The sequence below is a fragment of the Equus asinus genome, chromosome 20 (genome assembly GCF_041296235.1).
Source record: "Equus asinus isolate D_3611 breed Donkey chromosome 20, EquAss-T2T_v2, whole genome shotgun sequence".
Taxonomy (NCBI): Eukaryota; Metazoa; Chordata; class Mammalia; order Perissodactyla; family Equidae; genus Equus; species Equus asinus.
The window spans coordinates 64,552,902-64,578,342 of record NC_091809.1 but is presented as its reverse complement, the minus strand read 5'-3'; the positions used below and the strand labels follow the sequence as shown (position 1 = coordinate 64,578,342).

General features: G+C 39.4%; 1 long non-coding RNA gene and 1 pseudogene across 1 annotated transcript in view; one reads left to right on the top strand and one right to left on the bottom strand.

The window, feature by feature from the left end:
- The window catches only part of LOC123278982 (uncharacterized), a 92,144-nt gene that overhangs the window by 48,271 nt on the left and 18,432 nt on the right, over positions 1–25,441 (top strand). The window lies entirely within an intron of this gene.
- Positions 12,054–17,358, bottom strand: LOC106846293 (calmodulin-regulated spectrin-associated protein 1 pseudogene; annotated as a pseudogene).

Here is a 25,441-nt window from a genome sequence, read left to right as displayed (position 1 = left end):
GTGTACAATGCTGCAATGAACATAGGGGGGCAGGTATCTTTATGCCTTTGCTTTTTCAAGGTCTTTGGATAAATATCCAGCAGTGGGATAGCTGGATCATATGGTAGATCTAGCCTTAATTTTCTGAGGATACTCCATACTGCTTTCCATAGTACTTTTATATCTGTTTTACAGTTGAGTTTTTTTTTGGACTTCTCTTTTTTTGATGAAAGTGTTCCCCTTCAGATAAGAAAATCACAACATAACAAAAAAATGGAAATGAACACAAAAACTTCTCAAAGTCTTGGAAGTACTGTTATAGTGACAGAAACATGGACCATGAATTTGGATTTGATTCCTGAACTCCAGCCATCGTTACCTAAGCAACTCAAACTTTCTGAGCTTAATTCTCCTCATCTGAAAACTTTGAAACAAGTTTTAAAAATATTCTCACAGGACTGTTGTAAAGATTAATAGAGAAATCTTATTCAAATAATTATCAAGTGTCTGGCACATAGTAGGGCTGTAAAGTATAATAGGTTAGTCGGTTCCAGATTCCTGTCCTACCTCGCTATATTTCCTTGATGTTTCCGCCTTGTCCTTTGCTATGTTGGGGTTGCATATAATCATTCATTTGGGTGTAGAGAGAAAAGCAAAAGCAATAATGCTCATCAGTATGGAACTCAAGTCAGGGATTGCTTTGAGGCGGGTAGGACATCAGGGGCTCCTCAAAGCGTGCCACTTACAGCGAAGGGAAAATGTCACTCTTGTAAATTGTAATCATTGTACATGTCCTTGTAATTGTTTAGCCACAAGAGGGACTTGCCTACTAGGATGATGCCTTGGAACTGGGATCCATAAGCTAATACTGAATAAAAATCTCTCTCAGTGTAATTCTCCTCCCCACAGCAGGCCATATTTATTTTTGGATTTAGAGGATTAAGAAATCTTAAACTTTCTTTTTCTAGGATGATGCTTAGCCTATATAGATTCAAAACCAGGCATGACAGCACCTAAACAGCTTCCCCATCTGCTTCTCTCTTCATTTTCCAGAGTGGTCCAAACCACTGATTGATGAATGAGAGAAGATAGGACAAGGACTCACATACCCTTATCATACTGCCAGTGACTACGTCATTGAGTTAATCTGACCAGTGAAACAGGCTGCAACTCCTTTAAAATGTGTATTTTCCTAAATGGATTATTCAACCCCTCTAGCCTCTCTTGTTTTCACACTTTTACATACTTCTAATTAGCTCTGAATAATTTTCACTCTACAAAGTAAAAAGAAAAAATACCCTATATTTTTGTAGTACTATATAGGTTCCAAAGTGTTTTCACATTCCTTATTTCATGTGATCCTGGCAAAAAACCTTGCAAGATTGTGTTTTATTCTGATTCTTTACCAAAGAGGAAAGGGAGTTCAGAAAGGACAAGTGACTTAGAGCAATTCTCTCTAGGACCCAGATGCTAGAAAATTTAAAATTGCCTTTTCCTCATTCCACATACCCTGATAGTTAAATTGTCCCCCTTGGTGGCTAAGGGCTATATTTTAAACCTCTTTCATGACACATAAGACAAGCATATGCTCCAGTTTGGCTGTTTCCACTTGTCAGTTCACCGGGATACCAATGTATCTTTATTGTCCATTGTGCTTATTTTGATAAGGGTGTAGAAACAAGTGCTATTTACTCTTTCTTTGATACTTGACTAAAAAATTCTTAAATTCACCTGAATACTATTCTTTTATTTTCTTTTTTAAAGCATTACAACCATTTTTAATAACACCAGTGCCTTTCATGGATACCTAATTAACAGAAATTCAGCAAGTGTTGAAGAATCACTACTCCCTGTGGATTTGAGCAACGCGAACTTTCCCCTACTTAATTCTGTACCATTGTTTATCTTGACGTGATTTGGGTGACTAGAAAAGAACATCGATCATTTCTTTCTTTCTGTAGTTAGTTTTAAAATATCGCATTGCAGGTATTGTTTTCGAGATAATTACTCTACTTTTTATTTCACTTGTGTGACTGGTTTGTGAATTTGTGAAAATTTTGATATTTGAGTATGAAATACCCCACTCCCTCATGATTTATGGACATTACATGCTATGAAAAAAGTTATATAGAGAAACTAGGCTTCAAAAACATCAAATAGTAGTTTAAGTATCTGGGATTATTTACAATTACTTGCTGAAAAGTACTATTTCTTGTACTTTCCTTTGAGAATGTCTTATCATCATAATCAACAAAACGCCTTTTTCTGCAATTATTTTTATGTAGGGTAGAATTTAGAATGTATTTAAAAGATTTATTCAGTGAGTATAAAAATTAGGTATATATGTAGAAAAGATACTACCCTAACAGACTTAATATTGTGATTGGCCTATCTATTGTACATCTATCTATCTATCTTTCTAGTAATCATCTATCTTTTCCCAGCATCAGAAATGTGTTTGTGTGTATAGGTTCATATTTCTCAATCGGCTCCCAGTATTACTAACAGGAAGATTTGAGGGTCTATCCGTTGTTCATCTGAGGGGTGGTTTGGGCTGAAGTTTAAGTCTCAGCTCTATCACTTTCAGTAGCTATACAATGAAAAAGTTAACTTCTCTGATTTTCACCCCCCTCTCTGTGAAATGGGAAATAATAATACTTTGTAAGTTTCTTTAAATATTAAATGAGACCACATAAATATTGTGTGTAGTACAATCCTGCCACATATAACACTCAATAGATTTTTTTTTCACAAATCTCTATTTTGAAAAGTTGACAACTATCATTAAAGAAAGAAAAGCTAAATGACTGGCTAATCTAGTAGTCCAACACATGCTCTTGAATTCTTAGCACCTCTGCACACTTACCGAACACACTACTCAACCAGAGTCTTTCAAATCATCAACCTTAGTTAGATAGTAAGATTTTTTTTCACTGAATCCCTCAGTTTTCAGAGTTGGATAAAGCAACTGGTGGTTTTTGTAGTAGAGATAGAGTTATGACTTACATCTGAAGCTATTTATAACTGAATACACAGATCCAGGAAACACAGATTGTGGTAAATCAGAGAGGATCCAGAAAATTGTTCTTTTACATATATGACTGTTAGAGCCTTGAAGACTAGAAGCACCTGTCTTATTATTTCCTTTATATATAGGTGCCAACAAAACTAGAGATCCACAGACGAGAACGATCACATCATGAGATAAGGAGAGAAAGTGGGAGAGAGAACAATCTGGATTTTCAGTGTTAGTCAACAATTGTTATGTATATTTTACTGGATTGCATTTTATCTTTTTTGTTCTTAAAAATATCTGTGTATTTTCTAAAAACATCAGGCTCCCTCTTGTGCCAAGGTTAGAGTTTCTCCCCTGCCAACAATTCTGATTGAAAAAGCTCCATGTGGTACATTCATTAAGCCAGATGAGAAAAATCAGAGAGCTACAGTGTGTTACATTTATATATTTTGATTCGTTGAAATATTTCAACCAAGTACTAATATGACTTTTATATTTGCTAACAGGCTGATAACTTTGTTCACTTCTATTTATCTTTTCTTCAGATAAGCAATGTTGAAGAACTCCTAGGCAGTGGGCCCCAGCAAGTCCTTTCATTACCTTTTGTCACTGCTATATACAGCCTGTTGACATGGGTTATTTTTTAGAGAAAAAGTGTTGCCTTTGAGACAGAAATGATAAAATAACATATTTCTGGTTGTGTTCCATTGGTCATACCTTCCCACTCACCCACCCCAAGTCTGCATTTGATCCTCTTCTTGTGTATATATATTATTTCTTGGTGTTTTTGCTCAAAGCATTTGCTGCACTGTATTATAATATGACTTGCCTACCTTCCTTTATCATTATAATAATATCTCCTTAATAGAAGTAATGTGTGTCATTCATCATTTTTTTGCCCCAGAATCAAGCACAGTAGCCACTACACAGAGGATGCTGTTGAACACGTGTTTATTGATTCAATGAATGGTTTGCAACTCAGCAAAAATTTTCCCCTAAGAGACAAAAAACAATAGTACTGGCTACTTTACTCTTCTATATATCTGCCAGCCGTTAGCTTTAAAGTTTTCGTTTTCATCAATCAGTCCCTCCTAATCATCTTGAGATGAAAAGGTAACTAGAAAAAATTCTCATATTACTTACGATCAATATTTACATATGTTCTCTGACTTCTTAATTAATATTTTAGGTTTCTCTTTGTGGATGTGGGCCAAAGCTATCTTCATAACTTTGCTATAGACTATAGGTAGATGATAGATAGATAGATGGATAGATAGATAGGTAGATAGATATTAACATTAAAGAAAATATGATGACAGAAACTTGGCTGCAATTTTGTGTCAGGGATTACCTTTTCTTAACATTCCAGGATGAGATGCTTTTCATCCCGTATTTTATCAAGGTTAATATTGAATTAACGCTTCATTCACTATGAGCTAATACAAAGGATCTGATTGCCATGTCACACTCACATGAATCTGAGCTCTTGCTCAGGAGCAAGGACACAAGCTATCGAAGGCACAGGCAAAGCAGGGAGAGGTCTTGGACATCCCATGTGGCTCCCTAGGTCCTCTTTTCCTGTATTAGACACACTCACTGGTCCACAGTAAGAGAAAAAGTCTCTAAGTGAGGTATTCATCTAATCTCACCCAGTGTGAGCACTTAAGTTATGAAACATCTCTATTTTATATCCAAATTATTACAGGGCTTTCATGACATTTTCCAGGAGGGTGTGCCTTCTAATTTCATAGATTCTAGAATTCTTTACATTAAGAAATCCTAAATCAGGGACATCCTTCTAAGAGCACTCCGAAGAGAAGCATGCTTTTCCTAGCAATACTAGTCTATTATCCTGAGTTATTAGCATATTTGTAAAGACATGCGAATGGACCACCTGCCTTCCTCTCCCTGTTCCCCTCCCCTGGGAATTTCCTCCATTATTGATAGAGAAACAGATCCCAGCCTAGTTACTGGAACTCCTTTCCCCCTCTGCTAACCCTCTGACTTCAGTCAATATTTCCTTGCTACATGTTTCTTAGGTATTTTTTTCATTATTTATCCTACAACATTTTCTGCAAAATTGAATACGGAAAATTAGACATATCAACACCCTGAAGGCCACCAGAAAGTGAACTATCCCATGGGGGTAGAGATTCCTCCTATAAAGCTTATTAATTATGTACATATCCCTTCAAGGATCTTCTGTATTCTTTAACCAACTCAGTTACTCTTTTTGCTCCACCGTTCGCAGTTATTGGAAACTTTTAATACGTGTCCCTTTAGAGGCTTAATTTAGTGTTTAATTATTCTAAGGGCAAGTTCACTTCTTTTTCTGGCCAGTTGTCTGTAAGTATTACCTCCATAGGGAGCTTCAGCTCAGTTTCCCTAAATATTCTCTTACATTGGGAGTCATTATCTACATATGTTTGGTTTTCATTTAATTTTCTTGATGACCTTACAAACTCTTTGTGAATTTATATAGTTGAGGCAGAGATTAAAGTAGGTTGAAATCCCAGCTATCAGTTAAAATTTGAAGTATCATTCTCCATTCCTTCCCAACAGAAACAGCTTTTCCAATGGACCATATATTCCCAGGGACTGAGATGATGACTGGAGTAAATTTTGGATCCCACCAGGTTTGTGAGCATAAGCATATCCTGATACTGTAGTACAGGGTTTTACATATATCAGCTTTCAGAGGTCATTTTGTAATACCACCCATCCCCAACAGGGGCAACATGAGCTCCGCAAAGTTTGCTATGCAGAAAACATAAATATCAACATACAGCCAACTAGAAATTACTTTTTTGTGTGTTCATTACTCATTCTGAGTTGATTCGCTTCCAAAAGACATTTGATTTAAATTCATGCTATTTCAATCCAATTTATATCTAATATTTCTCTCCTTATATCAAAGAATCAAAGATAATTAATTGTACAAATTTATCAATGTGTCCATCTGTTAAAGTAGAGCTTTTAAGTTAGACAATCAAAAATTGTTTAGCTCTACCTCTGAGTTCTTTTGCTTCTGACTGTCATCTAGATTATTCTTTCCTCATTGCTTAAAAGGTCTTTCCTTTGTTTACCCCTTGTATTGCAGTCATTTTGCCTTGTTTCACTGACTATGATTAATTTTTTTTTCTAAAGATTGGCACCTGAGCTAACATCTGATACTAATCTTTTTTTTTTCCTTCTTCTTCTCCTCAAAGCCCCCCAGTACATAGTTGTATATTCTAGTTGTAGGTGCTTCTGGCTCTGCTATGTGTGCTGCTGCCTCAGTATGGCTTGATGAGGGTGCTAGGTCTGTGCCCAGGATCCAAACTGGTGAAACCCTGGGCTGCTGAAGTAGAGTGCACAAACTTAACCACTCAGCCATGGAGCCAGCCCCTAAATCTTTTCATTTGTAGTCTTGTGGCATTTTTTATGTTTTTTGTCATGATATTAAGTGTACATAATACATATATATCTTTTGCATGTAATGTTATAGTATGGAAAGCATTTTGTTTTCTGATGACTTCATTTCAAGTTGCATCATAAGCATTAAATTGTTGCTACACAGTATCTATTACTATATATTTTAATTATATATTATTAAAATTTTGGAAAACAAGCATTGTAATTTACATAATGATTTCTCTATTGACTGATATGTAGGTTGCTCTGTAATCTTTTTCCTATTAAAAATAGATATGTAACCAGCAATTTCACTCCTAAATATACCCTGAAGAGAAATGAGTGCACGTGTATGCCAAAAGACATGTACAGGATTGTTTCATTCATAATATCCAGAAATTGGAGACAATCTAAACGTCCATCGGAGAGTGGGTAAATAAATTATAGTATATTAATACAATGGCATGCCACAAAGAGAAAACAAAACATGTAACAGATCTTAAAGATGTAATATAGAGTAAAAAGAGCATGCACAAAATTCATGTATTGCTCAATTTATATAAAATTTGGTAATGGACAAAACTAATCTACGGTGATAGAAATGAGAATAGTGGTGTCCAGGGGTGAGAGGACACAACTGGCAGTGTCTGCGTTATTGACATTGAAGCCAAAGGGGCCTGCTGCGGTGCTAGGGATGTTCTAGATAAGGGAGGGGTGATTACATGGGTATATACATAAGAATTCATTGAACGGTACGCTTAAGATGCATATTCTTTGTGGTGTACATAGATGCATATTCTTTGTGGTGTACGTATTTTACTTCCTATAAAAACTAAAATATTATATTGCTACAATGAGTACTTTTATCTGTAGAATTCTTTTGCCTGCTCTTTTTGGATAATTCCTTAATTTAAGTCAAAAGAAATTAGTATTTTTATGTTTTTTTAAAAATTGGGGATTATCAGACAAATTTATCAGATCTTCTAAGGCATGGTCTTTTCTTTATTTGAGTCATTTCAATGCAGAGTCTCTCATTACTTTACAACCTTTCTGGGAACAAAAGCTACACCAATAGTAGAGGCATGGGTTATTTTTGGGGAGTATGGTTTCAACAAGTTTTGTTTGATGATAACTGTCCAAGAGACGAGCTTCCAGATCCCTGTTTTTACCTATATATCCTGCCATGATTTCAAAGTGTTTCTGATTATCTCCTCTTCGCTCCATAAAGGTAAGCAGAGGGAGTCAAGTTTTCTAATTACCTACAAAGCTGACTGAATAGTAAAATCACCCTCAATAGCAGACCTGAGTGAGATTTCAGATGTTCCCACTGATTCCTGACCGAAGGTTTTAAGTCTAAACAATTTCCTCTTATTTTTTAAAATAACGCCATTGCCAGTCTTAAAATCCACATTGTTGTTTCAAATCTGTGACTGTGAGTTTCTTGAAATATTTCCATGTTATTATCCATCATTTGTACTAACTCCAATAACTTAATTGGCATGTTATAAGGCAGCTTTGATACATGTCATGGTTATCTTTTGTTATCTTTTGAAGTTTTCTCTTGGCTTTGCCAAGACCTTATTTTAAAGTTTCATAAATTAAGGAGGCAATGCAATCTTGAAAAAAGTGGTGGGTGGGACTCAGGATATCTGAATTCTAGCACTGCTTCCACAAAGAAGTTCAGATCAAGTGGCTGATAGATACATTTTCTTTACTACAATGAGAATTTTAAAAAGAATTGGAGCAGGTGGATTTAATTTTTGTTCCAGTTTGGGTCAGCATGTAAATAGTCTCCAAATTGAAGTAGCAGTAAAGATTATTGTAAATAGAATGATGAAACATCCTGACTAGCTGCACACTTGGTTTCAACAAAGATCATATGAAATATTTCTGATAACAAATGTTCATAAAAGACCCTTCATTTCGTGGCCTTAATCTTGACACCCAGATAGGAGTTACAGGGCCATCAATCTTTTTCTGCAGCCACTGGTGCTATTTCCAATGCTAATGTTGGTTTCATTTATAGGAACTCTTCTTCCTGTTTTATCTCTGACAACTTGAACATATCTCTTAAAAAGAATGGTGATAGGAGACAGAACAGAAGCTATAGTTTAGGAGAAAGGGAAAGATTTTTACTTTGTCTTAGAAGCAGGTCATCTAAACATAGTAATTCATCTTTTGAAGATTAAATAAACTGAGTTCAAACTGTCCTGCACACTTCTTGCCCTTTTCAAGAAAGACATTTTGGACCAAAGTGTATTTTTGGCCTTTATTCTCCATCTTGAAAACTAGTGGGATTATCGTCCATATGCATTGGTTCTGAATAAAATATCCGGTGCTGCCTGGAATTCATGCACAGGAAGTATAGCTGATGTGGGAAAAGCATTGCAAGATGACAGAATTCACTATTCTAAATGCATCCCCAAGGGAGTTTGGAGGCACTAATTTTACACATTGTACACCCTCTCTGCTAGGTGCCTGCATAATCACAGCATTGAAATTGACATATTTGTCACAGACAATCACATTGGAAACTTTCTGAAGCTATAAATAATGGCTAGGGCACCTATAATATTTTCCAGATGCAGAGACAAGGCACTTAATCTTGATGTAATCTGCACAGGGTAGAGCCCAGGGGCATTCAGATTGAGTGCTCGTGCCTGGGTTATTACATGACATCCGCAGCTCCCCAAAGTTGACAAGCCTCTTTGGGTTAGATGAAATCTTACAAGAATATCTGGTATAGCTCCACTGCCTTAGAGATAAATAGTCCTAGGGAGATGATAATATATACTTCTTTAAAAGGTTTCCTGAGATAACTATTCATGTAGTCAACATTTACTACTAAGAATTAACACTTGTTGGCCACATACCCCACGTGCCAGACACTGATCCATGAACTTTATATGTATAATTTTAATTAATATTCATAACATCTTTATTAGAGAGAAACTAATTTTTACCCTTACTTTATGGATAAGAAAACTCTGCCACCAGAAAGCTAAGGATTGGTGTTAACTAACATGCTATAAAAGGTAGAATATTTTAATGGTTAAAAGTGTGTTTTTTGAGGGCCTATTTTTAAAATAAAATGCCATCTCTTCTATTTATGAATTCTGTGACATTAGGCAAGATGCTTAAGTTCTCTCTGCATCAGTGTTCTCATTGGTAAAATGTGGATAGTAATTATAGCTACCTCAAGGATTATGAGCATTTCATGAATTGAAATAAACCTATTAGAGTATCTGACTCATAATATAGCCTCAATAAGTGTTAATGCTACGCTATTCTGTTTCCCGTGGTAAGAATGTTTTATATTCAAGCACAATACTGAAATGAAACACTTTTTATGTCTCTCTTCCCTATTAGGCTGTGCGCTTCTCAATTGTAGGGACACAGTTTAACTCATGTTAGGTATCTAGTACGATAGACATCACACATAACTTCACTGAATTAATACATGAATAAGCCATGATGCCTCTTTTTAAAGGGTGTCATGATCCGGTGGAGAAACCAGAACATCACAGTCACCAGAATACAAAGCAGTGTGTGCAGGATGATGATAGCAGAGCTGCTGAAGCCTTTTCCTAGTTCCTATGGCATTTTTTGAAATAATTGTTCCAGTGTTCATAGTAGAATATAATGTCTCTCCTTACTGCCTCTTTGTTTTTTTTCTGAGAGAGAAAAAATCCCATGAGCCCTCCTAAGCTGTTCAGGGGCAGTGCTCTAGTCATCCCATAATCTTTTAAAGTGCAATGCCTGGCTTAATGATTATGTTTATGTCATGAGTTTGTGTGTGTGTGTGTGTGCGCGCATGCCTGTGTGTAAGTGAGGTGGCGTGGTGGCTTCAGCACTGCTAAGGCAGCTGTTATGTACTCAAACTAGACCGGAGGTAAGAGATCTGACTGAAGGCCCCTGGTCTGCCCCTTCCTTACTGCTTGGCTTTGTGCAAAGCCCTTGGAATGAGTTGTGGATGTCAAATAGAGCCACCATGCTGTTTAATCTCCTTCTCCCAGCTCTTTAGTAACTGTGATCCTTAGTGAGAGTTATTGCAAACAATCCATGTTATTGTAAAAATTACATGGATTTTCCTAGGACAAATCATAAACTCAGTTCTTAGGTATATATAGTGATATATCTTTGATTGAAGGAAATCTAGTATGCATTGCCAGTAGCACTTCTGCCTTCAGGAAGCTGTGTTTTGGTCTGGAAGAAAAAGGGACATAGTTGAGTAAATGTTGGAGTTCTTCTTCTATGTAATCTGTTCTTCAAATTCCCCTGGTGTACATGAACAACACGAGGCCAGGGCCTTCCACAGCTCCTTTCAAAAACAGGCAAACCATTGCAAGCTTACATTCAATACAAATGCCTCCCCACCACTTCCCCCAACCCTGCTTCCTTGCAGACTTGGAAATATAGTACCCATATATTGCTAAAATAAAAGAAGAGGTCAAGAACACATTCACACCTGAATTAGAACAATATGACATAAAAGATACTGCTGCACAGGCTGTGTTTTCCATCACTGACTCCTCTTTAGTGTGCAGTCTGTGTTTTGAGTGTGTTTCTTTGCTATTGCAGTTGGTGGAAACCTGTAATCTGAGATCAGCGAGGTTAAAAGCGTTGTCATTTTGACAATTGCCAAACAATCTATTCAGAGGAGCTCAGAGCCTTTTTAGTTATTTTATCAAAGGTAAAACTCATTTTCAGAAGGGCTTAGGTGAGAGTCTATTTTCAAATATAGTGTCTTGTAATCAACAGATATCTGTTGGAACTTAAACACGTTTTAAATGGCTGTTTTCTAAGACCTTAATAAAAGAGCAGCCTTTTCACAGGAAGTGAGAATCATCGTCCACGGAAAACGGCAGAGAGGTTACCAAAGGCCATATCAACATATACGCTGAGGATGCTTAAAAGTGCTTTGAGGAAGGAAGGGTCTCAGACATAGTTTTCCTATTATTCAAGAACCGTGTTACTCAATACTGAAAAGATTCTGGTGAGAGTTTATTTTTTGTCTTCAGAGCCTAAATAATATTGATAGTTGAGTGGTCAATGGACGGACATAAAACAAAGGCATGGAGCTTTGATAAAATAATAAATAGTAGCTATAATTCTTGTCTTTGCAGGATTTAAAGACAGAGGGTGAAGCCCAGATAAATACATGGAAAATAAAAACAATTGAATAGAAAACCTTAAATATTTAATCTGTTCATTAGACCACCTTAGGTTGTCCAGGACTCAGGTAGAGGAATTTAGCTATATAGCTTACCATTATAAATACATCCGTATCATACTTCTTGTATGCCACTCTAGGCATTTTTTGTTTTGTTTTCCTGAGGAAGATTAGCCTTGAGCTAACATCTGTGCCAATCTTCCTCTATTTTTTGTATGTAGGATGCCTCCATAGCTTGACCAATGAGTGGAGTAGGTCTGCACCTGGGATCTGAACCCTCAAACGCAAACACAGGCTGCCAAAGCAGAGCACGTGGAACTTGAACCACTTGGCCACGGGGCCAGCCTCGACATTCTAACTTTTTATAAGCTCATTTACTGTAGGTCTGGGTTCATTTTTTTTTTTTACTTTACCAAATTCTGTCTTTATTAAAGTGAACAAATCATTAGAGTACTATCCAAAACTTAACGAACAAGGGCTGTAATCTCAGTTAGGCAAACGCTGGCTAATAGTACCATTCACCATCCTCATGATTGCGGGTCAGCAAGGGTCAGCTCCGTATTTGTAAACCTTACTTTAGCAGAAGACAGACTTGCATATTTCAGTGCTTTTAGTGAACTGGTATTTTCAGTAAACTTTTTCTGAGCAGCAAGGAACAAGAGTTTTTTCAGAAATCTTAGAATTGGATATAAACGTTGGCAGTAGACACATCAATAAATATCATACAATTTCTCAAATGAAAAAGATTTCCCTAATACGAGTTCCTTTCCTAAAGACATTCAAACACCCTGACCTGAGACCCAAGTCTCAGTCCTATAATCTCACGGGATTACAGCTGGCCAACATGAGGGTGTCAGGTCACGTGCAAAGGGGGTGAGGTGAGAGGCGAGAGAGCAGAGTAAATCACTTTAATTCACACTGAAGGAGAACTTCAAGTCAAAGGAATCCACCGCCTACAGGCACATCCCCCGTCTGAGGCCTCCGTGGTTAGCAGGGACCCCAGCAGCCAGGAGTAACTGAAAACGGTGTTTCTCCCTCCATTCTTGCTCCACCTGGCATCCTCTGTGTGCTGGGAGCTCAGGGAGGGTTTTCTTTTGTTGTTTAGAAGCCTCTTTGTAAAAGGTCTGTGACTTTGCACACTTCGTACCCAAATGGATTAAAATAATAAATATCGATCCCCTCGGCACACGTTCAGACGCAGCCCGCGCCAGTGTCATTTATGAGTCTGGGTCTTCTTTGGTGCTGCAGGCCACTTGGGCTGCCACAGGTGGTTGTGGATAGTGAGAGCATCCACACTGACGGACATGGTTTTGGCTGGGATCAGGTTAAACTGTTTCCGGTCTGAGCTGTATTTATACAGTTTGTTGATCATTTTCTCGGTAATGCTCTTTGGCCCCATGCCAGTTAATTTGTAGATTTCCTCAGTGTCTGGATAGTACCAGTAAAGTGCCCCGAACTGGCAGCCGGCATCACGAAACAGTGTGATGTAGTGATTGGTGTCACACTTCTCTAGCTCCTCTAATACTGAATTCTTGTGAGGTTCATTCACTTTTCCAGCCAGACAGCAATGGGACGCAGCATTATGAACGATCGGTTTGTTGGATTTGCTACTGGGCTCCTTAAAGAGCTTGGGACCTGTGTACTCTGCCACCGAGGCGAGGGAGGACGCCGTGGACGCCGTCTCCCAGTCTCTGTCTGTGCTTCTGCTCGGGTTGCGCCTTAATACGGGCAGGGCTTCCAGGGACTCGACTCTGCGCTGGGAAGGCGTGCCCCCTGAATGAATGCTCTCGGGCTCAGTCATTGCTGAGGAGGCCAAGGACAGGCTGGAGCCCAAGGACAGGCTGGAGCCCAAGGACAGGTTGGAGCCCGACTGGGCCCGGCTCAGGTTATCAGGGGTTGAGGAACACTTGGTTCCCGAGTCGCTACACGACTCTTCCCGATGGACTGACTTTGGCCGCGGCTTTTTTGGCTTCGATTTAGGTTTTCCCAGTCCTTGTTCTTCTAACATCTGTTGCTGCTTCCTCCGCGAGTATTCCTGTTTGATGAGCTCTGATCGTGCCTTCTCTTCCTCCTTCCGTATCCGATCTTCTTCGGCTTTACGCCTGGCCTCGTCTCTCTTGAGCTCTACTTCTGCTTCCAGCTGCTGCTTCAGGAGGAAGGCCGCCCGCTTCTTGGCGAGCTCATCTTCCGCCTTCTGTTCATCCTTAAAGAAGAAGACGACTTCCGGCTTCTGATCGCCGTCAGTGCTGAGGTCCACAGAGCTCTCGTGGCCTTCCCTCTCTCCGTCCTCGTCAGGGGCCTTCAGGTCTGAGAGGTCCACCTCGATGAGGCTGGCCTTGCTCCTCGGGGGCTCGTCTACAGGCCGGTTCTCCTTGCCGGAGCCAGCCGGGGCGCTGAGCCCCGCCTCCTTCTCGCTGCTGTCCAGAGCCTCTTTGAGGCTCGTTTGTTCCAATATAGTGTTTGCATCTTTGGAGGAGGACAAGACAAATGTCTGCTGATTGCTCTCATCATGGAGCCTGTAACTGTCGAAGAAGCACTTCTCATGAGGGTCACTCCCTGGGTCTGCACCACCGTCCTAGCCCGGGTCAGAGGGCGTCCGAGGAGGGAAGGACCGTAAGTAGGGGAGAATCTCTATACTGGGCGTCGGGGTCTTGCTCCGGGAGGAACCCTGCTGTCTGTCTTTCGGGACCTTCAGGTCAGCCTGTCTTCCTGAACGGGAATTCCGACCCTGACCAAGACGAGGGGGTTTGCGGTGACCCGTCACTCCAGTGGGAGAGAGTGGCTCAACGAAGAGGATGGCTGCTTTGACTCCCTGGTCCTGGGAGTTCTTAGAACGTGGAGCTGGTGCTGTGGGGGATTTCATAAGCAGCTGCTCTTGCTGCTGAGAAATCTTCAGAATCGCCTGCTGCAGTGTGCTGATGGTCTCGTCAAGTTTCTCAGTAGAAAGGTCTCACTCGCTCACGTCCCCCACCTCGCCAGCGCTGTCTTCCAGGAGAGCAGCAGAGAGCGCTTTGTGCTTCTCCAGGTCCTGGAGAGTGGCAGGGTCTTTCAGTTTATGCTGCTGAATGAAAGCCAGGCTTTCCCTCTCCACGTCTTGAGACTCACTAAGGAGATCCTCTCTCCCCTGTTCCTTAACAAAAAGTTCTTCCATCTTGGAAACGCCACCATCAAAGTCCTCTCCGTTGTGCTGAGAATACTCTCTAGCGAAGTGTTCTGGTTTAAGCGGCTGGGGGACGACATCGGCGTTGCCTTTCTTGACCGCGTGCAGGAAGGCTGCCTTCCCCAGCTTCAGTCGCTGCCTGGCGGACAGAGTCTCCATCTTCTTCTTCTGCGCTTCGATGGCTCTCCGTTTCTCCTCCAGCTGCATGTGGAGCTGCACCAGTTCGGACGCCAGGAGGCTGACGTGATCCTTGCTCTGCCTGCTCGGACTCTGCTCTCTCCTTTGCTTCCAGGTCGTCAGTGGGGGCGGGCAGCTCTCTGAGCCATCGGGCATGGTCTTCTGGGAGCTGCTGGTGCTGGACTTGGTCTCACAGCTGTTGAGCCTCTGGAGCTTCCTTTCCGCGAAGCTGGTCATCTTCACGCTCCCGCTCGCCATGGAGACGCTGCTGATCTGAGAGACGGTGCTCAGACATGGGCTCGAGCGGCCACTGGCGTCATCCTTGTCCTCATGCTCTTTCACTTTCAGATCCTCCTGCAGCTTTGCTGACTCCTCCTCACCAACATACTTAGTGATCACCACAGGGTGGTCCTCACCAAGTAAATCATGCTCAGCTTCCTCTAGATCTGCAATGTCCGAGTCTGAGTCCTGCCTCAGGACAGTCCGTGGCTCTGGATCGTGGGCGTTGGGACTTTTTGCACAGCTAACATAGAACCTGCCCTCCGTGTCTTCATCGGCTCTGGCTACATGAAGAAAGAAGCCGTCGGCAGACTGTCCCTGAGATAATGGATCAAAACCGCCACTGGCCAGAGGCCTACCACAGGCTTTCCCCACCACCTGCGGCCCCGCCTCAGCAGGCACAGGGTCCAAACCCACAGGAAGTTCTGAACAGATGGGAGTGAAAGTCCTATTCAAGTCTCCACTGACATGACCGCTGGATGCCTTCTTCTGCAGCAGAGGCTCGTGGCCCTTGCTGGACCTCTTGGAGGCGAAGCTCCTTGGCTGCCCTTCTCCGCACTCATCCTCCTTGGTAATCATCTGCTTCTCTTTAGCTGGCCTAAGCACGGCTGGCATCAACGGCTCCAAGAAGAAACTGTCAGGCTTACTTTCTAAGGTGTCCGCCAGTCTCTGGGGAGATCGGGCACTTGCCATCAGGCCCAGCTCACAGCTGTGGGGAGCCACATCCATTCTAATGATGGCCACAAGCTCTTCATCCTCATCCTCAATATCGACATTGTTCAGGAGGCTTTTCCCATTGGTCTTTAGGGTTGTGGGGTGCGGCTGGTTCTGTGGGGTCAGATTAACGATATTGGATGCCAAACTATCCTTGCTGATGGAGCGGGCCAAGCTGACGCTGTCACCAGAGCCAGGGTCCAGATCGCAGCTCGCAGCATGATGAAGAGCAAAGGGTGCTGGCTGAGACACAGGCCTGTTCTTCTTCTCCGGGCATGCTGCTGCTGCACCTCGTGGCTGACCATCAACTCGCGTTAAAGAATTACATCGGTGTCGCTCATCGGGGGACTCCTCTCCCTGCATCGTCTTTTGCTGTTTCTGTCTCAGTGGCAATAAAGGATGTGATGGGCTAAAGGCAGAGGCCCCTTTCCCCAGATGTTCAGACTCTTCGGGGTGCAGGTGGTGCCTGTGACAACCCTCGGCTGGCGGCTGGGTGGGGGGCTGCAGATCAACCAGGCTCGCTGCTGCGGGGCTCCCCAGGAAGCTGTGCTTGGTGGCATTGGAGATAGGAACAGGAGGCCGACTGCTTTTTTGGTGTGACACTGTTTTAGCATCTTTCAGTTCCTGAACATCCATGGGTTGAACAAAATCTGGTTTGACATTCTCAAACCACCGGAAGAGTTCAGCAATAAAAACCATAACATTGGGTTTCAACACTAAGGGCGCATACAGCATATCTTCTAAGGTGAGATAAAAGCATTTGTTAAGAGACTCATTTGAGAATTCTCTCAGAAGCTGAATATTATACAGACTGTCAGCCATCGATGTTACCTCCTTCAAGCATATATCATCCAGCTTCATCTGCTCTGGGCAGTAGTAGTGGACCACAGCCGAGAGAGCAGCCCCATCGCTGCTGTCTCTCATCAGGTCCTCCAACAACGGGAAGTAGGGCGGCTGCCTCGCAGACAGGTGCTCTCGGCGATAGTGCACCTTTTGATGATGGGCTGGACTTTCCAACAACTGTTGCTTTAACTTCACTTCTTTCTCTGTTATCTCTCTCATTTTAAGATTTACCTTGTTGACCCAGAACACCATGGCATCCTCGAGGTCATAGGGAAGCTCCTTCGAGGCACTGAATGTCGAGAAGCGCTTGACGCTGGCCACGACCTTCTTGATGCTGATCATCTCCACGGTGTAGGCCATCATGAGGGCGTCCACCATCGCCATATGGGCACTCATCTTTATTGGTGAGCGGCTGAGGTCGGGGTCCGTCACGGGGGTGTCATCGCTCTCCATCACGTAAATCCCTTTCCGGGACAGGGCCTGGATGACAGACTGATGTCCCTGTAAGGAGGCCACCTGGTCACCTTTCAGGATGAGGCTGCAGACACGGCAGTACAACTCGCTGGACAGCAGGAGCTTGATGACAAGCGGCTTGATGTGCTCCTGCTCATATTGGTCGATGTAAAAGGGGTCCCTGAGGTCCTCGGGGATGTTATCTCACAGCCGCCACCAGCGCCGCCACCACGGGTGCTGCTGCCGCATGCTGCGGGGCGGGGGGCGGCGAGGCGGGGGCGCGGGCCGGTCCGCGGGCCCTGGGTTCATGTTTTTAAAGGTAGGATTTGTGTCCTACTTTTTTCACACCATTGTGCCTAGCATAGTGTCTATCGTAATAGATGTTTGATACATTTGAATAAAAGTCTATCTATGAGATGAGACCATTGCTTACATGTAAGTGTCCTGCTTTTTTCCTGATACATCCTTCATGGTGATCAGTTTTCCATGCTTCACTGAGAGAAAATCTCTGCAGGACAGAAGAATCCTCCTAAAATCTGGCTCTATTTTGCATGAAATCCTAAAATTGTAGGGGATAAGGCCTCTGCCTTATTTATCTTTTCTCTCTCGTGTGCTATGATTCTTCATTTGCATTGCAAAGCTGTTGTTCTTTTTTCTGCTTTGGGTTAAAATTACTTTACATATCTATTTCTCATTACATATTATTATCTTGTTGAAGCCAGACACAGATCTTCATCTTATGTCATCCATAGCACTTAGCATAGTGCCTCGCAGATATGAGAAAGCTTGTTAAATTGCATTACACTGATAGTAATCACAAGGGTTGGAAAACAGGATGTTTTAGAAATGATTAAAAGAACACGGATTGTTTATCTTAAACAAAAGATCAAATGCTATTCTAAGAGTCTACAAATCAATAAAGATTTTATATCCCCAGTGGGAGAAATGGAAGGTGGTAGCAGAGTGGGGTGGTTACTGACTTCTCCTAACTCTCTTTGTGGTTTTGGACAGAACAGCCAAAGACACACATTCTTTCTGCGCTTTCTGGTTATTTGGGCAAAGTATTTTTGGACAATTTTACCTCATTGGCTCTACTAGGCTCTAAAGAATTCAATCCTAACTTCTACCCATATTTATGATTGGGATGCTATGGTTTTGCAAAAGGAATCACTTATTACATATGATTGTTCTGCTTTTTCAGTCAGATTATCCTTATGAGCTTAACTTGTTTACTATTTTTCACTGAGGCAGATCCAATATTTTATCAATCTTATTTTATTCAATAAACATTTATTGAGCACCTACTCTGGGTCATGTCGTCAGATTTATACCAGAGATCTAAAAGTGAATAAAATATAGGCCCTGCCCTTGAAGGGCTAATAATCTGTAGAAGAATATCAAAGTAAAAGAAAATTATATAACAATATAATGTGTGATGATAGGGAAATGGATCCATTAAGTTCTGTGGGAGCACATGGATGGGAAGGAAATAATTTGTCTATGTAAGTACTATCCAACAGAATTATAATGCAAGCCACATATAGTAAAATTTTCAGTTTTCTAGTAGTCATGTTAAAAAGGTAGAAAGAAGTGGGTGAAAATAGCTTTAATAATACATTTTATTTAACTCAATATAAAGTAATTAATGAGACAGTTTACATTTATATTCTGCTTTTGTTTAGTTAAGCCTTGAAATTCAGGATACATTTTATACTTCCAGTGCATCTCAATTTGGATTAGCCACATTTCAAGTGCTTGATAACATGTGGCTAGAGGAAATTTTAGATAATTTGATAGTGAGTTGGTTCTTGAAGGCTGAAGAAGAATTCTCAGATCTAAGAGATAGGATGGAGTATCTAGGCCTTGGGAACAACATATGCAAAAGCACAGAGAAATCCAGATGTGTTGGCAGAAGTTCCACATGTGTGGGCATGAGAGAGAATTAACCCAGAAAGAAAAGTTGAGACTAAAGCCTTTCATTTATCCTTGAAGACCTAATAAGACTTTGTTTAGTAGCTAAGGACTCATTATAATATTATTAGTTCTAATAGCTAATAATATTATCAATTTGTTGACTTATGCAAATATGTATACAGCACTTATTACATGTCAAGTGATTTTCTAAGCACTTTTTACATATTAGCTTGTTTAATTCTTGCAACAATTCTATGAGGTAGGTACCATTATTAGCTGACCCATTTTATAGATGAGGACACTGAAACATAAGGAGGCCAAATAATTTGCCCAATGGCCCACAACTAATAAGTAGAACAAACAGAATTTAACTCCAGTATCTGTGCTCTTAACTGCTATGCTATTTTAACTCAACAAACCTCTCCCTACTCTGGACTATATGAACCCAGTGCTAAATTTAAATGTTCTCTATCGATCAGTAGAGGCTAAACGTTTAAGAACTATCAAAGTCGTAAAATGAGCTAATGAAGCAAATTTGTTCTCCTCAAAATAAAAGCTGATTGAAAACTAAGTAAAATTCAAAGTTGTAAAAACAAATATGGTAAACAGTTCATTATATTTTAGGAATGTGGTGCATGCTATATAAATAGCGCCTAATGTTATTTTAATAATAAATAAGATGAATACATTTGAAAAACTTATTTCACCCAGGTAGTTTCTATCAATTCTCTGAAATACAAGTGAACAAAATAGATCTATGTTACCTATAAGAAACACTCTAAAATATAAGCAGTTTGGGAGTAAAAGGATGGGAAAGTTATACCACTCACACACTAACCAAAAGAAAGCTGATGTTGTTCTATCAATATCAGGAAGAATGCAGACTTTAAGCAAAAATATTACTAAAGAGGGGCATATTATAATGATCACTAACTAAACTCACCAGGAAGTTATAATATTTCAAAAGTTTTATTTATCTAATTACATAGCCTCAAAATATATGAAGTAAAAATTGACAGAATTAAAAGAACATTAGAAAAGTCTATAATCATTGTGGGTGAATTCAACCACCTCTCTCAGGAACTGACTGAAAAAGTGCCGACGTGCAAGCTGTAGGAATACAGGAAATTTGCCCATCACATTTAACAAACTTGACATAATTGACTTATATGGAACTTTGTACCCCTCGACTGCAGACCACCCATTACTTTAAGTACACACGGAAGTTTTGCAAAAATTGATCATATCCTGCGTTAGAAAGCAAGTCTCAATAAAATGCAAACAATTTAAATCATAAGAGTAAATTCTCTAACCAAGTGGACTTAGGCTAGAAGTCAGTAACAAAAAGACATTTTAAATTTCCCTATGTTTAGAAATGAATAAACATACTTATCAATAACACATATATCAAAGAGGAAATGGCAATTGAATTTAGAAAACTATTTTGAATTGAATACATCAAAAATTCAACTTATCAAAACTTGTCGAATGCAGCTAAAACATGCATAGAGTGGAATTTATACCAGTATATGTTTATTTTAGAAAAGAGAAAGTTTAACAATCCATAAGCTAAACATCCATCTCAAGAAACTAGGACAATAACAGCAAATTAAACATAAGTAAATGGTAGAAAGAGTGAATGAGAAGAAATATAATAAAACTGATAAAAATACTAAATATTGATTATTTGAAAAGATCGATAAAATCAACAAACAACTGTCGAGACAAAAACTCTCCACATTGAAACTTCGTAAATGGTAGAACAGTGCTTTGGTGTCCCTCTCTCTCTCTCTCTCTCTCTCATTTTCTCTCTGTAATTGGTAAGATTAATTTCAAAGTTGAACTTTCTTTGCGTCATAAACATGGGGAAAAAAGGCTTTAATTGAGCTATGAAAAATATTTAACACTTTCTTTTTATTTCTCGTCATTAACTAAGTTATGCACATTATTTGATGTATCACACATTGCTAGAATATTGCTGTTGTTTTGCTCCTTGAGTTTTCCTCTTGCCTCTTCCAGTGGATGGTTGTAGCCTTCCTGGGATTTTCAGAGTAATATAGTAAAAGTAGAGAAAAGTCTGGCTCAAAGAATCTTAGGAAACTTTACAGGCTTCACAATATTCTCTAGTATTGTGAAAGCCTGTGACCTCAAACAGAGCCTAATAAATAGATAAAGTCCTTATCAAATGGCAACATTTTCATGGTGGTCTTTCAGTTCAGTGCTCTTCTGAAACAAGACCAATCTATATACCACATTTGAAGTTGTTTTTCCTTAGCAATCCCAGGGACTATCATATTTTTGAAAGCCCTTGACATGTTTTGATATATCTGACTCAACTATTAGCAACTGAAAACACTCTTATTGGTTCTATATACTTTAACACCTGACATCAAGGATATGGTAGGTCCATGCATAGTTTCTGTCTTGACATGCATCATAGATAACACAGATAGACAATTTAAATAAATCCAACATGACAGATATGGTTATGCTCAAAGAAGGTCTCAGCTATAAGAAGAAGGCCTAAACAATCAACTCTAGATGTTCTCTAATCACAGAAGGAGACTAAAAATAGTTTAAGTTAAAAGGAATATCATCAGATAGCACAAATCACAGATAAGAAACTGCAGTCTGTTAGAGCTTAAAAGCACTTCTGAAGGGGCGATAAGGAAGAGGAACACAGGCCAAGTCAAGCATAAAGTGTCCACGAAGGGCATTTTAATTATTTTGTGGAGTAGTATGATAATGCTAATTCTTAAATTTTTACAGAAGAGCAAAAGAATTGCCAAGACAAATCTGACAAAATAACAAGGTTAGGAACCTGCCTGCAAAATATCTAGACTTATTTCAAAGGTGAACTAAGACAATGTGGTATTTGCACGAGGATGGATATATGACACAATGGATCAGAATACAGATCCCAGAAGCCTAAATCAGACTTAGATATGATAAATATGGAGAAAGATATTTCTTAGATAAATAATATTAGGTAAATTGATTATATTGAATCATATCAAAAGATATTCATTCCAGGCAAATGAAAACTTAAATGTAAATATCAAGACTATGCGAATTTTAGAAAATAACATAGGAGAATTTCCTTATGATATCATGATAGAAAAGTATTTTCAACAAAACTCTGACAGCACAAACTATAAATGTAAAGTGTGATAAAATATATTACATTAAAAATAATATCTGCTCATCAAAGATAGTATTAAGAAAGTGATAGCCAAATTTTGAAGAAGAGATTTCGAATGCATATAACATGACAGATGATATGATCTAGGATATATAGTATATAGTATTTATATATACACATTTAAATAGTATATATGTTTATAGATATATGTATTTTTTTCTATAAGTGATAGGTAAAGTCCAACAGCCCTAATGAAAATAAACCAAAATTATGAACCAGTATTCTACTGTCAAATGTCCAGTAGACAAATATATTTTTAGTCTAACTAGTAATTAGGGAAATCACAAGGAAATGCCATTTTACACATACCTTATTGGGAAAATTGTCTGACTATAAAAATGTTGGTAAAAACACTTGGCAAAGTGAGTTTCTTATACTCCTTCCAAACCACTTCAGAAAACAATTTGCTATCATCAAATAAAGTTGAAAATAAGCCTAGGTTAGGATGCCATAATTTCATTCATGAGTATGTAGCTAATAGAAAATTTTGCACATATGCACCAAAAAATGAAAAAGAAAGTTCAGAATAATCTTGATTGGAAATCAAAAAGTCACCATAGGGGAAAAAATATCCATATTTTGGGATATAACTCAGTAGTACAAATAAATCTGCTGTATGCACTAAAAATGACGTACCTCAGAAACATAACATTATTTAAAATAAAGCTAGTTGAAAAAGAATATACAGAGTAGGGTAAAACTTATAATGTGTAAATAAGCAAAACAATATATTAATCATACATGTATACACTTGTATAATTATTAAAACAATAAAATGAATGAGAAACACAACATTTAAGAAAGAAGTTTCTTCTGTAAAGAGGAAAGAAATCCTAGTGACAAATGGTACATGGTACTTTTCAAAATTGTTTAAATTTTGGTCTCTTATCCTGGTTAGTGAGCTATTAATTTTGTTATTATTCTTTGTGCTTTACATATATGTTTTACAGGTCCTTTTTATATATGACTTTCATAAAACAAACTTTTTAAAAAACTTAGAGAGGGAGCACAGAGTGGTTAGTTTGAGAGAAGATTTGCAACAGTGAGCAGAGATCATCCTTGTCTAATAAATAAAGCAAAGAAGCATAATTTCCCAGATTGTATTCTCTTGGATAATACAAATTCTCGTTGGTTGCCACCACGAGGCAACACGGTTTTTTATGCCAATTAGGGGATCGCACTCCATCCTCTGGGGAGATATAGCACCATGACTGGATACAAAGTTTGGCCTTCTTGTCACCTTTTGCATCCTTAACCAAGCACCCTGGTGCAGGTTCAAAGTGTAGTATCAAATGTGACTCCCTATGGTAGAATTCTAAAACCCATAGATTGATTTTCTATACTTTTTGATGAAGAACATGAGCAAAGGCACAAGAAATCAATATATCCTGTGTGGACTGCTGTGTAGCAGCAGAGTTTGGGGAACACAGAAGCCCAGCAGAGTCTAGACAATACCAACCTGAACCAGAAGTGGACTGTCGTAGTCAACACTTCACTGAGGGAGAACTGAAATCTTATTTGAGCTCCGTCTCATGACTTTTCAGTTGTTCTGTATAATTTTATAGCCAACTACATATTATTCTTATCCCATAACTAGCCGTTTTTGCTAATTATTTTTGTTTACAAATAAATATTAAAAATAATTTTTATTTGGGGCTGGCCCCCTGGCTGAGTGGTTGAGTTCGCGCGCTCCACTGCAGGCGGCCCAGTGTTTCGTTGGTTCGAATCCTGGGCGTGGACATGGCACTGCTCATCAAACCACGCTGAGGCAGCGTCCCACATGCCACAACTAGAAGGACCCACAACGAAGAATATACAACTATGTACCAGGGGGCTTTGGGGAGAAAAAGGAAAAAAATAGAATATTTAAAAAAAAATAATTTTTATTTTATGACAGTTTTAGATTATAGAAGATACAGTATAGAATACAGAAAATTGCAAAGATAGTACAAAGACTTCCCATATTCCCCACATCCAGTTTCACTATTATTAATATCTGATAAGGTTAATTTGTGTATTGGGAGCCGCAAAATGGGGGCCGCCCCAGTGGCCCAGCCCACACCACAAACCTAAACCTAAGTCAGCCTGCACTTACAGGAAACACCTGTCAAGGAAACCAACAAACACCAATCACAATCCTCCAGCTCGGCTGTAGCTAGCTTACATTACCCTAGAAAATAGGACCTGCTACCTTGTTAGGAAATCCCTGAGCTCCTAGCCAATCATGCCTTGTTTCAGCATTGCCTCTTCTAACAATCCATAAAACTCGCTCTTGCCCAAATTTCCTTGGGAAGAGTGTTCCACTGCTGTTGAGGCACTGGACTCCCCCAATCCTCGGTTTTTTTCTCTTGAATAAAGGACATCAAACTCATTACTGAATTGTTTTAGTTTTGTTTTCTGACTCACCTTATATTAGTACGGTACACTTGTTGCTATTAATGAACCAATATTAATAAATTGTTAAACAGTATACTTTATTCACATTTCCTTACTTTATACCTAACGTCTTTTTCCTATTCATGGATCCTGTACCATATTACATTTAGTAGCCATTTCTCCTTATGTACCCTTGGCTACAACAAGATTCTCAGATTCCCTGATTTAGGTGATTGAGAGGTTTGAGGATGACTGTTGAAATGTTTTGTAGACCATCTCTCAGTTGGGACTTGTCTAGGTGTGAGACTGAGTTACGTGTTTTTGGGGAGAAGATCACAGAAGTAAAGTGCCATTTTTATAACATCATTTTGAGGGTACACTATGAACACAACTTATTACTGTTGATGTTAACCTTGATCACATGGCCAGGGTGTTGATTGTCAGATTTCTCCACTAAAGTAGTTCTTTCCCCCCCTACCCATATTATACTCTTTGGAGGGAAGTCGCTATGTGTAGCTCACACAAAGGAATGGAGAATTATATTCCAGCTTCTTGAGGGTGGAAAATCTAAAGAAATTACTTGGAACTCTTCTGAGTGGAAGATTTGTCTATTATCCCCCACCTATTATTTATTACATCATTTATTCATCAGTATTGACCCATAGATATTTCTCTTATACTTTAGTTTATAATCTAGTATTTATTTATTATGTTGTTTAGATTATTCCAGCCTTGGTGAGTAGAAGCTCTTTCAGTTGTCTC